Genomic DNA, 11,877 nt, shown 5'->3' on the forward strand with positions numbered 1-11,877 from the left:
GTGCAGTTCTGAGACATGTTGTATCCACATGCTGTTCTGAAACATGTTTAACACGTGCTGTTCTGAGACATGAATAACCCATGTGCTGTTCTGAGATGTGTTTAACACATGTGCTGCTCTGAGACATGTTTAAACCATGTGCTGTTCTGAGACATGTTTAACCCATGCGCTGTTCTGCGACATGTTTAACACATGTGCTGTTCTGAGACATGTTTTACACATGTGCTGTTCTGAGACATGTTTAACCCACGTGCTGTTCTGAAACATGTTTAACCCATGTGCTGTACTGAGACATGTTTAACACATGTGCTGCTCTGAGACATGTTTAACCCACGTGCTGTTCTGAAACATGTTTAACGCACGTGCTGTTCTGATACATGTTTAACCCATGTGCTGTTCTGAGACATGTTTAACCCATGTGCTGTTCTGCGACATGTTTAACCCATGTGCTGTTCTGAGACATGTTTAACCCATGAGTGTTCTGAGACATGTTTAACCAATTTGCTGTTCTGAGACATGTTTAACCCATGTGCTGTTCTGGGACATGTTTAACCCATGTGCTGTTCTGAGACATGTTTAAACCATGTGCTGTTCTGAGACATGTTGTATCCACATGCTGTTATGAGACATGTTTAACCAATTTGCTGTTCTGAGACATGTTTAACCCATGTGCTGTACTGAGACATGTTTAACACACATGCTGTTCTGAGACATGTTTAACCCATGTGCTTTTCTGAGACATGTTTAACCCATGTGTTGCTCTGAGACATGTTGTACCCATGTGCTGTTATGAGACATGTTTAACCCATGTGCTGTTCTGAGACATGTTTAACCCATGTGCTTTTCTGAGACATGTTTAACCCATGTGCTGTTCTGAGACATGTTGTACCCACATGCTGTTCTGAGACATGTTTAACACATGTGCTGTTCTAAGACATGTTTAACCCATGTGCTGTTCTGAGACATGTTTCACGCAGGTGCTGTTCTCAGACATGTTTAACCCATGTGCTGTTCTGAGACATGTTTAACCCATGTGCTGTTCTGAGACATGTTTAACCCATGTGCTTTTCTGAGACATGTTTAACCCATGTGTTGCTCTGAGACATGTTGTACCCATGTGCTGTTATGAGACATGTTTAACCCATGTGCTGTTCTGAGACATGTTTAACCCACGTGCTGTTCTGAAACATGTTTAACCCATGTGCTGTACTGAGACATGTTTAACACATGTGCTGCTCTGAGACATGTTTAACCCACGTGCTGTTCTGAAACATGTTTAACGCACGTGCTGTTCTGATACATGTTTAACCCATGTGCTGTTCTGAGACATGTTTAACCCATGTGCTGTTCTGCGACATGTTTAACCCATGTGCTGTTCTGAGACATGTTTAACCCATGAGTGTTCTGAGACATGTTTAACCAATTTGCTGTTCTGAGACATGTTTAACCCATGTGCTGTTCTGGGACATGTTTAACCCATGTGCTGTTCTGAGACATGTTTAAACCATGTGCTGTTCTGAGACATGTTGTATCCACATGCTGTTATGAGACATGTTTAACCCATGTGCTGTTCTGAGACATGTTTAACCCACGTGCTGTTGTGAGACATGTTTAACCCATGTGCTGTTCTGAGATATGTTTAACCCATGTGCTGTTCTGAGACATGTTTAACCCATGTGCTGTACTGAGACATGTTTAACACATGTGCTGCTCTGAGACATGTTTAACCCATGTGCTGTTCTGAGATGTGTTTAACCCACGTGCTGTTCTGAAACATGTTTAACGCACGTGCTGTTCTGAGACATGTTTAAACCATGTGCAGTTCTGAGACATGTTGTATCCACATGCTGTTCTGAAACATGTTTAACACGTGCTGTTCTGAGACATGAATAACCCATGTGCTGTTCTGAGATGTGTTTAACACATGTGCTGCTCTGAGACATGTTTAAACCATGTGCTGTTCTGAGACATGTTTAACCCATGCGCTGTTCTGCGACATGTTTAACACATGTGCTGTTCTGAGACATGTTTTACACATGTGCTGTTCTGAGACATGTTTAACCCACGTGCTGTTCTGAAACATGTTTAACCCATGTGCTGTACTGAGACATGTTTAACACATGTGCTGCTCTGAGACATGTTTAACCCACGTGCTGTTCTGAAACATGTTTAACGCACGTGCTGTTCTGATACATGTTTAACCCATGTGCTGTTCTGAGACATGTTTAACCCATGTGCTGTTCTGCGACATGTTTAACCCATGTGCTGTTCTGAGACATGTTTAACCCATGAGTGTTCTGAGACATGTTTAACCAATTTGCTGTTCTGAGACATGTTTAACCCATGTGCTGTTCTGGGACATGTTTAACCCATGTGCTGTTCTGAGACATGTTTAAACCATGTGCTGTTCTGAGACATGTTGTATCCACATGCTGTTATGAGACATGTTTAACCAATTTGCTGTTCTGAGACATGTTTAACCCATGTGCTGTACTGAGACATGTTTAACACACATGCTGTTCTGAGACATGTTTAACCCATGTGCTTTTCTGAGACATGTTTAACCCATGTGTTGCTCTGAGACATGTTGTACCCATGTGCTGTTATGAGACATGTTTAACCCATGTGCTGTTCTGAGACATGTTTAACCCATGTGCTTTTCTGAGACATGTTTAACCCATGTGCTGTTCTGAGACATGTTGTACCCACATGCTGTTCTGAGACATGTTTAACACATGTGCTGTTCTAAGACATGTTTAACCCATGTGCTGTTCTGAGACATGTTTCACGCAGGTGCTGTTCTCAGACATGTTTAACCCATGTGCTGTTCTGAGACATGTTTAACCCATGTGCTGTTCTGAGACATGTTTAACCCATGTGCTTTTCTGAGACATGTTTAACCCATGTGTTGCTCTGAGACATGTTGTACCCATGTGCTGTTATGAGACATGTTTAACCCATGTGCTGTTCTGAGACATGTTTAACCCACGTGCTGTTCTGAAACATGTTTAACCCATGTGCTGTACTGAGACATGTTTAACACATGTGCTGCTCTGAGACATGTTTAACCCACGTGCTGTTCTGAAACATGTTTAACGCACGTGCTGTTCTGATACATGTTTAACCCATGTGCTGTTCTGAGACATGTTTAACCCATGTGCTGTTCTGCGACATGTTTAACCCATGTGCTGTTCTGAGACATGTTTAACCCATGAGTGTTCTGAGACATGTTTAACCAATTTGCTGTTCTGAGACATGTTTAACCCATGTGCTGTTCTGGGACATGTTTAACCCATGTGCTGTTCTGAGACATGTTTAAACCATGTGCTGTTCTGAGACATGTTGTATCCACATGCTGTTATGAGACATGTTTAACCAATTTGCTGTTCTGAGACATGTTTAACCCATGTGCTGTACTGAGACATGTTTAACACACATGCTGTTCTGAGACATGTTTAACCCATGTGCTTTTCTGAGACATGTTTAACCCATGTGTTGCTCTGAGACATGTTGTACCCATGTGCTGTTATGAGACATGTTTAACCCATGTGCTGTTCTGAGACATGTTTAACCCATGTGCTTTTCTGAGACATGTTTAACCCATGTGCTGTTCTGAGACATGTTGTACCCACATGCTGTTCTGAGACATGTTTAACACATGTGCTGTTCTAAGACATGTTTAACCCATGTGCTGTTCTGAGACATGTTTCACGCAGGTGCTGTTCTCAGACATGTTTAACCCATGTGCTGTTCTGAGACATGTTTAACCCATGTGCTGTTCTGAGACATGTTTAACCCATGTGCTTTTCTGAGACATGTTTAACCCATGTGTTGCTCTGAGACATGTTGTACCCATGTGCTGTTATGAGACATGTTTAACCCATGTGCTGTTCTGAGACATGTTTAACCCATGTGCTTTTCTGAGACATGTTTAACCCATGTGCTGTTCTGAGACATGTTGTACCCACATGCTGTTATGAGACATGTTTAACCCATGTGCTGTTCTGAGACATGTTTAACCCACAAGCTGCTCTGAGACATGTTTAACCCATGTGCTGTTCTGAGACATGTTTAACCCATGTGCTGTTCTGAGACATGTTTAACCCACGTGCTGTTGTGAGACATGTTTAACCCATGTGCTGTTCTGAGACATGTTTAACCCATGTGCTGTACTGAGACATGTTGAACACATGTGCTGCTCTGAGACATGTTTAACCCACGTGCTGTTCTGAAACATGTTTAACGCACATGCTGTTCTGATACATGTTTAACCCATGTGCTGTTCTGAGACATGTTTAACCCACGTGCTGTTGTGAGACATGTTTAACCCATGTGCTGTTCTGAGACATGTTTAACCCATGTGCTGTACTGAGACATGTTGAACACATGTGCTGCTCTGAGACATGTTTAACCCATGTGCTGTTCTGAGACATGTTTAACCCATGTGCTGTTCTGAGACATGTTTAACCCACGTGCTGTTGTGAGACATGTTTAACCCATGTGCTGTTCTGAGACATGTTTAACCCATGTGCTGTACTGAGACATGTTGAACACATGTGCTGCTCTGAGACATGTTTAACCCATGTGCTGTTCTGAGACATGTTTAACACATGTGCTGATCTGAGACATGTTTAACCCATGTGCTGTTCTGAGACATGTTTAACCCATGTGCTGTTCTGAGACATGTTTAACCCATGAGTGTTCTGAGACATGTTTAACCAATTTGCTGTTCTGAGGCATGTTTAACCCATGTGCTGTTCTGAGACATGTTTAAACCATGTGCAGTTCTGAGACATGTTGTATCCACATGCTGTTCTGAAACATGTTTAACACGTGCTGTTCTGAGACATGAATAACCCATGTGCTGTTCTGAGATGTGTTTAACACATGTGCTGTTCTGAGACATGTTTAACCCACGTGCTGTTCTGAAACATGTTTAACGCACGTGCTGTTCTGATACATGTTTAACCCATGTGCTGTTCTGAGACATGTTTAACACATGTGCTGATCTGAGACATGTTTAACCCATGTGCTGTTCTGCGACATGTTTAACCCATGTGTTGTTCTGAGACATGTTTAACCCATGAGTGTTCTGAGACATGTTTAACCAATTTGCTGTTCTGAGACATGTTTAACCCATGTGCTGTTCTGAGACATGTTTAACCCATGTGCTGTTCTGAGACATGTTTAAACCATGTGCTGTTCTGAGACATGTTGTATCCACATGCTGTTATGAGACATGTTTAACCCATGTACTGTTCTGAGACATGTTTAACACGTGCTGTTCTGAGACATGTTTTACACATGTGCTGTTCTGAGACATGTTTAACACGTGCTGTTCTGAGACATGTTTTACCCATGTGCTGTTCTGAGACATGTTTAACCCACATGCTGTTCTGAGACATGTTTCACGCATGTGCTGTTCTCAGATATGTTTAACCCACGTGCTGTTCTGAAACATGTTTAACGCACGTGCTGTTCTGATACATGTTTAACCCATGTGCTGTTCTGAGACATGTTTAACACATGTGCTGATCTGAGACATGTTTAACCCATGTGCTGTTCTGAGACATGTTTAACCCATGTGCTGTTCTGAGACATGTTTAACCCATGAGTGTTCTGAGACATGTTTAACCAATTTGCTGTTCTGAGGCATGTTTAACCCATGTGCTGTTCTGAGACATGTTTAAACCATGTGCAGTTCTGAGACATGTTGTATCCACATGCTGTTCTGATACATGTTTAACCCATGTGCTGTTCTGAGATGTGTTTAACACATGTGCTGTTCTGAGACATGTTTAACCCACGTGCTGTTCTGAAACATGTTTAACGCACGTGCTGTTCTGATACATGTTTAACCCATGTGCTGTTCTGAGACATGTTTAACACATGTGCTGATCTGAGACATGTTTAACCCATGTGCTGTTCTGCGACATGTTTAACCCATGTGTTGTTCTGAGACATGTTTAACCCATGAGTGTTCTGAGACATGTTTAACCAATTTGCTGTTCTGAGACATGTTTAACCCATGTGCTGTTCTGAGACATGTTTAACCCATGTGCTGTTCTGAGACATGTTTAAACCATGTGCTGTTCTGAGACATGTTGTATCCACATGCTGTTATGAGACATGTTTAACCCATGTGCTGTTCTGAGACATGTTTAACACGTGCTGTTCTGAGACATGTTTTACACATGTGCTGTTCTGAGACATGTTTAACACGTGCTGTTCTGAGACATGTTGTATCCACATGCTGTTCTGAAACATGTTTAACACGTGCTGTTCTGAGACATGTTGTATCCACATGCTGTTCTGAGACATGTTGTATCCACATGCTGTTCTGAAACATGTTTAACACGTGCTGTTCTGAGACATGAATAACCCATGTGCTGTTCTGAGATGTGTTTAACACATGTGCTGTTCTGAGACATGTTTAACCCACGTGCTGTTCTGAAACATGTTTAACGCACGTGCTGTTCTGATACATGTTTAACCCATGTGCTGTTCTGAGACATGTTTAACACATGTGCTGATCTGAGACATGTTTAACCCATGTGCTGTTCTGCGACATGTTTAACCCATGTGTTGTTCTGAGACATGTTTAACCCATGAGTGTTCTGAGACATGTTTAACCAATTTGCTGTTCTGAGACATGTTTAACCCATGTGCTGTTCTGAGACATGTTTAACCCATGTGCTGTTCTGAGACATGTTTAAACCATGTGCTGTTCTGAGACATGTTGTATCCACATGCTGTTATGAGACATGTTTAACCCATGTGCTGTTCTGAGACATGTTTAACACGTGCTGTTCTGAGACATGTTTTACACATGTGCTGTTCTGAGACATGTTTAACACGTGCTGTTCTGAGACATGTTTTACCCATGTGCTGTTCTGAGACATGTTTAACCCACATGCTGTTCTGAGACATGTTTCACGCATGTGCTGTTCTCAGATATGTTTAACCCATGTGCTGTTCTGAGACATGTTTAACCCATGTGCTGTTCTGAGACATGTTTAACCCATGTGCTGCTCTGAGACATGTTTAACCCATGTGCTGTTCTGAGACATGTTTAACCCATGTGCTGTTCTGATACATATTTAACCCATGTCCTGTTCTGAGACATGTTTAACACATGTGCTGCTCTGAGACATGTTTAACCCATGTGCTGTTCTGAGACATGTTTAACCCATGCGCTGTTCTGAGACATGTTTAACCCATGTGCTGTTCTGAGACATGTTTAACACATGTGCTGATCTGAGACATGTTTAACCCATGTGCTGTTCTGCGACATGTTTAACCCATGTGCTGTTCTGAGACATGTTTACCCCATGAGTGTTCTGAGACATGTTTAACCAATTTGCTGTTCTGAGACATGTTTAACCCATGTGCTGTTCTGAGACATGTTTAACCCACGTGCTGTTGTGAGACATGTTTAACCCATGTGCTGTTCTGAGATATGTTTAACCCATGTGCTGTTCTGAGACATGTTTAACCCATGTGCTGTACTGAGACATGTTTAACACATGTGCTGCTCTGAGACATGTTTAACCCATGTGCTGTTCTGAGACATGTTTAACACATGTGCTGATCTGAGACATGTTTAACCCATGTGCTGTTCTGAGACATGTTTAACCCATGTGCTGTTCTGAGACATGTTTAACCCATGTGCTGTTCTGAGACATGTTTAAACCATGTGCAGTTCTGAGACATGTTGTATCCACATGCTGTTCTGAAACATGTTTAACACGTGCTGTTCTGAGACATGATTAACCCATGTGCTGTTCTGAGACATGTTTAACCCATGAGTGTTCTGAGACATGTTTAACCAATTTGCTGTTCTGAGACATGTTTAACCCATGTGCTGTTCTGAGACATGTTTAACCCATGTGCTGTTCTGATACATGTTTAACCCATGTGCTGTTCTGAGACATGTTTAACACATGTGCTGATCTGAGACATGTTTAACCCATGTGCTGTTCTGCGACATGTTTAACCCATGTGCTGTTCTGAGACATGTTTAACCCATGAGTGTTCTGAGACATGTTTAACCAATTTGCTGTTCTGAGACATGTTTAACCCATGTGCTGTTCTGAGACATGTTTAACCCATGTGCTGTTCTGAGACATGTTTAAACCATGTGCTGTTCTGAGACATGTTGTATCCACATGCTGTTATGAGACATGTTTAACCAATTTGCTGTTCTGAGACATGTTTAACCCATGTGCTGTACTGAGACATGTTTAACACACATGCTGTTCTGAGACATGTTTAACCCATGTGCTGTTCTGAGACATGTTTAACCCACATGCTGTTCTGAGACATGTTTAACACATGTGCTGTTCTAAGACATGTTTAACCCATGTGCTGTTCTGAGACATGTTTCACGCAGGTGCTGTTCTCAGACATGTTTAACCCATGTGCTGTTCTGAGACATGTTTAACCCATGTGCTGTTCTGAGACATGTTTAACCCATGTGCTGTTCTGAGACATGTTTAACCCATGTGCTTTTCTGAGACATGTTTAACCCATGTGTTGCTCTGAGACATGTTGTACCCATGTGCTGTTATGAGACATGTTTAACCCATGTGCTGTTCTGAGACATGTTTAACCCATGTGCTTTTCTGAGACATGTTTAACCCATGTGCTGTTCTGAGACATGTTGTACCCACATGCTGTTATGAGACATGTTTAACCCATGTGCTGTTCTGAGACATGTTTAACCCACAAGCTGCTCTGAGACATGTTTAACCTTTCTGATCTCCCCATCCCGGATCCGGGTTCGTGAATACAGACTCAAGCTCATTACCATAACGCAACGTTAACTATTCATGAAAATCGCAAATGAAATGAAATAAATATGCTAGCTCTCAAGCTTAGCCTTTTGTTAACAACACTGTCATCTCAGATTTTCAAAATATGCTTCTCAACCATTGCAAAACAAGCATTTGTGTAACAGTATTGATGGCTAACGTAGCATTTAGCATTAGCATTCAGCTGGCAACATTTACACAAAAAAACAGAAAAGCATTCAAAAAAATCATTTACCTTTGAAGAACTTCAGATGTTTTCAATGAGGAGACTCTCAGATAGCAAATGTTCAGTTTTTCCTGAAAGATTATTTGTTTAGGAAAAATCGCTCCGTTTTCTGCGTCACGTTTAGCTATGAAAAAACCCCTGTATCCAGGATTGTGTAAATCTATCAGCAAGCTCATTAGCATAACACAACGTTAACTATTTATGAAAATCGCAAATGAAATGAAATAAATATGCCATCTCTCAAGCTTAGCCTTTTGTAAACAACACTGTCATCTCAGATTTTCAAAATATGCTTCTCAACCATAGGAAAACAATAATTTGTGTAAAAGTAGCTAGCTAGAGTTAGCATTTCGCGTTAGCATTTAGCGTTAGCATTAGCGTTAGCATCCAGCACGCAACATTAACAAAAACATAAAAGCCTTCAAATAAAATCATTTACCTTTGAAGAACTTCTGATGTTTTCAATGAGGATACTCTCAGTTAGATAGCAGATGCTCAGTTTTTCCAAAAAGATTCCTTGTGTATTAGAAATAGCTCCGTTTTATACATCACATTTGGCTACCAAAAAAAATCCATAAATTCAGTCCTCAAAACGCAAACTTTTTTCCAAATTAACTCCATAATATCGACTGAAAACATGGCAAACGTTGTTTAGAATCAATCCTCAAGGTGTTTTTCACATATCTCTTCATTGATACATCGTTCTTGGAAACATGCTTTCTCTCCTGAATCCCAGGAGAAAATGCCTGCACCTGAAGATTACGCACAAATTTAGACAAAGGACACCGGGCGGACCTCTGGAAAATGTAGTCTCTTATGGCCAATCTTCCAATGATATGCCTACAAATACGTCACAATGCTGCTAAGACCTTGGGCGAACGACAGAAAGTGTAGGCTCATTCCTTGCGCAATCACAGCCATATAAGGAGAGAATGGAAAACAGAGCTTCAGAAATTCTGCTAATTCCTGGGTGATGCATCATCTTGGTTTCGCCTGTAGAATGAGTTCTGGGGCACTTACAGACAAAATCTTTGCAGATTCTGAAACTTCAGAGTGTTTTCTTTCCAAAACTGTCAAGAATATGCATAGTCGAGCATCTTTTCGTGACAAAATATCGCGCTTAAAACGGGAACGTTTTTTATCCAAAAATGAAATAGCGCCCCTAGAGCTCTAAGAGGTTTTAACCCATGTGCTGTTCTGAGACATGTTTAACCCATGTGCTGTTCTGAGACATGTTTAACCCACGTGCTGTTGTGAGACATGTTTAACCCATGTGCTGTTCTGAGATATGTTTAACCCATGTGCTGTTCTGAGACATGTTTAACCCATGTGCTGTACTGAGACATGTTTAACACATGTGCTGCTCTGAGACATGTTTAACCCACGTGCTGTTCTGAAACATGTTTAACGCACGTGCTGTTCTGATACATGTTTAACCCATGTGCTGTTCTGAGACATGTTTAACACATGTGCTGATCTGAGACATGTTTAACCCATGTGCTGTTCTGAGAAATGTTTAACCCATGTGCTGTTCTGAGACATGTTTAACCCAATAGTGTTCTGAGACATGTTTAACCAATTTGCTGTTCTGAGACATGTTTAACCCATGTGCTGTTCTGAGACATGTTTAACCCATGTGCTGTTCTGAGACATGTTTAAACCATGTGCAGTTCTGAGACATGTTGTATCCACATGCTGTTCTGAAACATGTTTAACACGTGCTGTTCTGAGACATGAATAACCCATGTGCTGTTCTGAGATGTGTTTAACACATGTGCTGTTCTGAGACATGTTTAACCCACGTGCTGTTCTGAAACATGTTTAACGCACGTGCTGTTCTGATACATGTTTAACCCATGTGCTGTTCTGAGACATGTTTAACACATGTGCTGATCTGAGACATGTTTAACCCATGTGCTGTTCTGAGAAATGTTTAACCCATGTGCTGTTCTGAGACATGTTTAACCCAATAGTGTTCTGAGACATGTTTAACCAATTTGCTGTTCTGAGACATGTTTAACCCATGTGCTGTTCTGAGACATGTTTAACCCATGTGCTGTTCTGAGACATGTTTAAACCATGTGCAGTTCTGAGACATGTTGTATCCACATGCTGTTCTGAAACATGTTTAACACGTGCTGTTCTGAGACATGAATAACCCATGTGCTGTTCTGAGATGTGTTTAACACATGTGCTGTTCTGAGACATGTTTAACCCACGTGCTGTTCTGAAACATGTTTAACGCACGTGCTGTTCTGATACATGTTTAACCCATGTGCTGTTCTGAGACATGTTTAACACATGTGCTGATCTGAGACATGTTTAACCCATGTGCTGTTCTGCGACATGTTTAACCCATGTGTTGTTCTGAGACATGTTTAACCCATGAGTGTTCTGAGACATGTTTAACCAATTTGCTGTTCTGAGACATGTTTAACCCATGTGCTGTTCTGAGACATGTTTAACCCATGTGCTGTTCTGAGACATGTTTAAACCATGTGCTGTTCTGAGACATGTTGTATCCAAATGCTGTTATGAGATATGTTTAACCCATGTGCTGTTCTGAGACATGTTTAACACGTGCTGTTCTGAGACATGTTTTACACATGTGCTGTTCTGAGACATGTTTAACACGTGCTGTTCTGAGACATGTTTTACCCATGTGCTGTTCTGAGACATGTTTAACCCACATGCTGTTCTGAGACATGTTTCACGCATGTGCTGTTCTCAGATATGTTTAACCCATGTGCTGTTCTGAGACATGTTTAACCCATGTGCTGTTCTGAGACATGTTTCACGCATGTGCTGTTCTCAGATATGTTTAACCCATGTGCTGTT

General features: G+C 41.3%; 1 long non-coding RNA gene across 1 annotated transcript; it reads right to left on the bottom strand.

The window, feature by feature from the left end:
• Window positions 1-8,741: 8,741 nt before the first annotated feature.
• Window positions 8,742-10,045, bottom strand: LOC149984199 (uncharacterized). The gene is made up of 2 exons (XR_016495529.1): window positions 9,479-10,045; window positions 8,742-9,110 (listed from the first exon to the last, which is right to left on the bottom strand). It is a non-coding gene; the product is annotated as an uncharacterized LOC149984199 (long non-coding RNA).
• Between the last annotated feature and the right edge of the window lie 1,832 nt (window positions 10,046-11,877).

Source organism: Oncorhynchus mykiss, chromosome 4 (assembly GCF_057628025.1).
Source record: "Oncorhynchus mykiss isolate SJ-2025 chromosome 4, ASM5762802v1, whole genome shotgun sequence".
NCBI classification, from domain to species: domain Eukaryota; kingdom Metazoa; phylum Chordata; class Actinopteri; order Salmoniformes; family Salmonidae; genus Oncorhynchus; species Oncorhynchus mykiss.